The 6,000-nt window shown below is 40.5% G+C and overlaps 1 protein-coding gene across 11 annotated transcripts in view; it reads left to right on the top strand.

Moving 5' to 3' along the window:
- Positions 1-3,987: 3,987 nt before the first annotated feature.
- The window catches only part of SPDEF (SAM pointed domain containing ETS transcription factor), a 1,047,406-nt gene continuing 1,045,393 nt past the window's right edge, over positions 3,988-6,000 (top strand). For 5 of the 11 annotated variants that reach the window (XM_069756552.1, XM_069756554.1, XM_069756558.1 and 2 more), the window contains exon 1: positions 4,549-4,688. The gene's annotated coding sequence lies outside the window, so the exon portion shown is untranslated. Of the gene's footprint in view, positions 4,118-4,539; positions 4,689-6,000 lie in introns of those variants that run through there. The other 6 variants (XM_069756555.1, XM_069756553.1, XM_069756550.1 and 3 more) reach the window with 3 other exon arrangements.

The following is a 6,000-nucleotide window of genomic DNA, read 5'->3' as shown; positions in this document are numbered from 1 at the left end:
TCACGGGTCCATGTGGAGGAGGACTGTGACGGCTCCTGCAGCACTGATTTAGAGGAACTGGAGTATGAGGAGGAGTCAGTGTACAGACTGGATTCCTGTAATCCTTGGAGTTGGCAGAACACATAAAGCACCACTCTCAAGATCTGTACCCGGCTCCACAACATTTACCCAATGGGCAGTGAAGGAAAGGTATCGTCCCTGTCCATGGTGACTGGTCCACGCATCGGTGGTGAAGTGGACCATGCTACTGACGGCGTTCAGTAGCGTATGTTTAATGTTTCCCTCCACATGCTTTTGCAGGGCAGAGACGGCTTGCCTGCTGAAATAAAAGCGGCTGGGCACGTTGTATTGTGGGACTGCCAATGCCATCAAGTTACGGAAGGTGTCAGTGTCCACCAGCCTGAATGACAGCATTTCAAGGGACAGTAGTTTTGCAATGCCAGCATTCAGAGCCTGTGCTCGTCGGTGGTTTGCCGAGAATGGCCGCCTTTTCTCCCATGCCTGTGCAACCGATGGCTGTAGAGTGGGCTGGGAGAGTGAGGATGATTGGGAACGTGGTGCTGTGGGTTCTTCCATGGCAATCCTGTGAGGAAGCCGAACTAGCTGTGTGTGAGCTGGAGGAAGAGGCTACAACAGGAGCTGAAGAGGTGGTAGGTGCCGCTGTAAGCTGGCCTAGGTCTTCAGTGTGTTTTTGTAACTCCACCACGTGCTTGGTCCGCACATGTTTCCACATATTTGTGGTATTGAGGTTGCTGACACTTTTCCCTCTTTTGACTTTCTGATGACATAACTTGCATGTGACAAAGCAAATGTCATCTGCAACTGTGTCAAAAAAGGACCAGGCACTGCAAGTCTTGGGAGCGCCCGTTTTGGCTTTTGGAAAAGGCATGCTCCTAATGGGTGCCGAAGTGGAGGCTACAGGCAACGCAGTCTTCCCCTCCCTCTCCCTCTTTGGGCCGTTCGGGGAATCTCTTCCTCAGAGCTGCTCCCATCACCTTCCTGTACCTCATGCCATGATGGGTCAAGGACCTCATCATCTACACTACCCTCTTCCAACAACTGCTTCTCCTGGGTAGTCTTGGCAGCACAGTATGCACCAGAAAGTGGCATCTGAGTCTCATCATCAGATGCGTACTGAGGTGTGCTGACCGGAGGCACTGGCCCACCCGCCTCTTCAGATTCAGAGAGACAAAGCTTTTGGGCATCACTGCATACTGCCTCTTCTTCCATTTCTCCAATGTTTCTTGGCTGGCCCCCTCTTTCCAAGCCAAGAGATTCAGAGAACAGAAGTAGAGATGGCTCCTGTCCTGGGCTCTCTGACTGCCTGGGCAATTTGGCTTGTGGTGAAGAGACAGATGGGTGCTCTTCAGTGTTCTGTGCCTGAGAGGATGTGGCACTAATTGAAGTCGATGCGTTAGCTGCCATCCATCCGACAACGGCTTCAATTTGTTCGTCCCGCGGCAGCGGGGTACGGCGAGCTCCTCCAAAGCTGCGTATGAAGGCCTGCTCCCTGCTAAAACTGGGGGATGATGAGTCACCGGTGCCCGCAGCAGGCACAGAATCCCCACGTCCTCTCCCTGCTCCACCCCCACGCCTACGACCACGTGCCTTACTCCCTGCCTTCTTCATCTTGGTAGACTGATAAAGATAGGCAGAAAAGTACTAAGGGCTTAGTGTGCTTATTCCTGAACAGCTGTTAACAGGTATAAGAAACACTAATTTTATAAAGTGTGGACTAGACTTTAATATGAGCTAATGTGGCCTACACAACTGTAAAGTGGAGTGTTTGGTGAACTTTATTAACTTTTTGTTTTTTTTCGCAGAACAGACTACACAGTGAGCTGCACTCACACAGAGACCGTGCAGACAGCCGTGAATGGCGCTGCAAGGCCAAAAAAAGCTCCTCTATGTAATGCTATATAGTGTTTTTCCACAATCTAGCAGGATACGGATGGAAACCCACTAATAGGATAAATTTGAAAAAATGTGTAGCAGGCTGCACTAATTGCAAAAAAGGACAATGGAACAGTAGGAGGCAGTGACACACCCCTGAGCAGACTACAACTGGCTGTGGCTGCAGACTGACTACAGGGTGAGCTGCACTCACACACACACAGACCTTGCAGACAGCTGTAAACAGCGCTGCAAGGCAAAAACAAGGTTCTTACACAGCGGTTGCTAAATTAGCACAATTAAGCAAATCGCTTTCTCAAAACTGTCCCTCAGTCAGAACACAGCGTCCTGTCCCTAACTGAATTCACAGAAGAGTGAACCCAAAATGGCAGCGGCGACTTTTACAGTGCATCATGACATCATTTCAGCAGCCAATCACAGCAATGCCAGTAGTTACATGCCTAACATGCAGAACAGGATGTGTCCACACTTCTAATGATTCTTCATTGGCTGAATTAAATGAAACTGGCTCTTTGCATTATGGGAACTTCCGATTCCGGTATCCGATATTGCAAAAGTATCGGAACTCGGTATCGGAATTCCGATACTGCAAATATCAGCCGATACCCGATATTTGCAGTATTGGAATGCTCAACACTACCAATAATAACATGTAGAAAAGGTAAAGTAATTCTTGTGCATATTACTCAACACTGCTGATATCAGGGGAGTAAAATCTGGAATGAGGGAGTCTGAAATGACCGAAGCCAATTTATACCCCAGATTATAAATTGGCCACCTAGACCATAATATACTCGGATTACAATTAATCCTAGGCTGCTTTAAACCCTGGTATAGTCTGTACTCGGAATATACTATGGCTGGTCCTGACAGCAATAATGAGGAACCCTGACAGTATGTGATCTGTGCATCACAGGGATTCAGAAGTCTATAGTCACATAGAGTGACTGCAGACTTTTAGCAGAAGACAGGACAACCTATTTAGTTAATTTCGAGCATCATTCTTCAGTGCTCTCTTCATTAAAAATGCTATTCTTCAAAATCAGGGCCAAAGACTTAATTGATTAGGTGAAAAAATAAGTTAAATTTGCCCATCTGACCTCCTCGTTCAGTTGGATCATTTAAATAGTACATTAAACCATAATATATAGCTGGAGCAGATGGAGTTATGTACACTGGCTCAACTTATTACAAAGGGGCACCATTTTGGTATACATTAGGCCAGAAAAACCCATAGACTCATCACTTTAAACAGATCTTCCTGGCATTTTTGTTAAAACTGCACAGATATTGAGTGACTTTAGCCTAAAAAAACTAAATTAATTGGAACAAATTGTTTGATGAAAATGTCATTGTCAAATCAGTAATGTACCTCAAATGGGACATCACAGTGCATTGAATGATGGCCCCTTCTAGGCACCTTACTGCTGCAGCCAAACACAAACATCAGCATTCATTTGTTAGATGACATCTCTCAATTCTCCCCATTGAGATTACTTGAGCATCAAATAGAGTAACTAAGTTAACTATTTTACAACATTCCTTGCCTCCCTACCTTTCTAAAAAAAAATATTAGCCTATTAGTAAAAACTCTTTCATTCATCTGCCTAAAGTATATTGAAATTAAACTTGTATCGTTACTCAGAAAAGGGTGACAGTTTGTTTTAAACAAGCAACAAGGAGAAAAGCAAACATTAAGAAGACTCGCTCTGTAAAGTCACATGATATGAACATTATAAGAATGTTAAACAAGCTGCACCAACACAATGCAGTAATCTTGTCTCCAATTCATATACGAGCATAATAATGTGTGTATGTATATATATGTGTATATATATATATATATGTGTATATATATATATATACAGTATGTGTATATATATATATGTATATATATATATATATATATAAATATACAGACATTATGATTATGATTATGTATTTTAGTATGTCTTTTGTTTGCAAAACAAAACTACCCAACTGTTTTAAAGTGCTTGTGTTTCCATGAAGGGTTAAGCGGGCAGGTCCTGCACCTGTTAAATGTGAGCACACAGGGTGTGTTTACTCAGGTACGGGGCAGCACTATATAAACTAAGATGATTCCATGGGAGAGAGGAAGAAAACAACTAAGAAGGCAGAAAGAGAAAGAAAGTGTGAAGAAAGCACTGTGAATCCACGAAAAGAGAAAAGAAAAGGGATTAAGGTAAAAAAACATTAAAAGTTATATGGAACTTATAAAAATTAAAGAGGAAATTAGATGTGATAGCAGAAATAATAGCAGAAATAGTAGTAAAAACAGTAGCAGAAGTTATATTAGTTAGATAGTTTTTAATGATATAACTGAAGCCAAAAAGTCTAGTATACCACAAATCAGAATTTGTCTTAGTCTTTGCCTTTGAAGAGAACTGTGTAGTCTCGAAAGCTTGCAATTTGCTACCATCTTTTCAGTTAGCCATTAAAAGGTATCAACCACTGAGGACTCTCATTTCTAAATATTTTAGCATACGATAAGGAATTCATGGTTAGGTGAGAAGGAAGAAGAAAATGGGAGAGACATCCCTTGCAACAGGGACACGTGTCTCTTCCAGGATTTAAAGCATCGTCAGCAAGAGACAGAGGGAGGAGAGAGAGACTTAGAGAAAAAGAGGAGGGAAAGGAGAGAACTGAAATAAACATTGGCAAAGAGAACAAGGTAATACAGAGGTAAAAGAGAAGTGTCAAAGAACTGACATAGATGACACTAAGATCTTGCAAGTTACTCTCATTTTGGGCAGGTAATATTTTAACAACAACTTTAAAGATATGTAGAATACTCATCAGGTCTTTAAATCTGCCTTTAGATCTAATTTTAACAATTTGACACTTGATGTGCTGTGTTTTCAGTGAGTAGTATTGTGTTCCTTCATACTCATCTTGTGTCTAGTCCATTTTAGTGTATTGGTAGTGTATAGCACATGGCAGGTCCTGTTGTAGAATGTGTTGTTTTTAGAATTGGTTCCATTCTTGACATTATGTTCCGTTCATTGTTAGAGGGAATATGAGTTTTTCAGTATTTTCACATCTCTTATTAACATGCTCTTACCGTACCCCATAATTATTTAACCAATTTCTTAAAGGTCCTTGAGGGAAACTTTTTTCTTGAAAAATCAGGATGCACATAAAGTGGACCAAAAGTAAAACTTATATTGAACAATAGATGGCACAGAAAAGATGAGATCATAAGAGTTTAGTATATATGTTTGTGCCTTATGATTTCATGTGTCATTGTGTTCTCATGTACAGGACGCTCTGTACAAAGACTTTGCAGTGTTTCCAAGACTTTCTATTATTTTGTATTCCCACAGTTCAACTATTTGTGGGTAATATTTACATTGTCCGGCACTTTTTTAAAATATATTTTTAAATTCATTTTATTCCTTCATATACCTTTACTAAACATCTAGAAATATGGTCAAAATATTGTTTTACATTTTTGGCAGTAATACTTTTTGCCTTCGTAGTATCTCATAAAGAATTGAATTACCTTAAACATTTAAGAATATCAAAAGTATGAAAAATGAAATATGCTGTGGGAATAAACCATTGGACCTTAGAAGAGCTTTGGTTGCTATTCTCCTTATCTTATTCCTTGGGAGAAAGGACTTTCATTACACAGAGCCTTGTCTCTTTTAACAAGCTTAAACATGTCTTTATGTCTGTTCATCCACTGGAATATATGAGATTTTGGTGTTTCAAACACAACTTAGCAACGTATAATTACAATTGACCCACATAAGCAATTTCTTTGAGTAGAGCAATCATTTTCTGTCACCTGCAATAGTCTGATGGTTTTCTAATAACATATCCCAGCTATTGCATTAAAATGCAATAGTAAAATAGTCAAATATGTATTAAAATAGAAATGCAGCCTGTGTGATTTATCTGTAAACATCAGTTTCATAAAATTAGAGAAAAAAGTGTTTAACTTGACAAAACATGCATTTTCATTTTAAGGCTACATTCAAATATCTATGTTCCTCTCAGGCAGCACATGATCACATAGAGTTTCATAAATCAATGTCTGGTCCATGAAAATTATAACATGTC

This window comes from Ranitomeya imitator, chromosome 3 (assembly GCF_032444005.1).
Source record: "Ranitomeya imitator isolate aRanImi1 chromosome 3, aRanImi1.pri, whole genome shotgun sequence".
Classification (NCBI taxonomy): Eukaryota; Metazoa; Chordata; class Amphibia; order Anura; family Dendrobatidae; genus Ranitomeya; species Ranitomeya imitator.
This window is presented reverse-complemented; position numbering and strand designations above follow the sequence as displayed.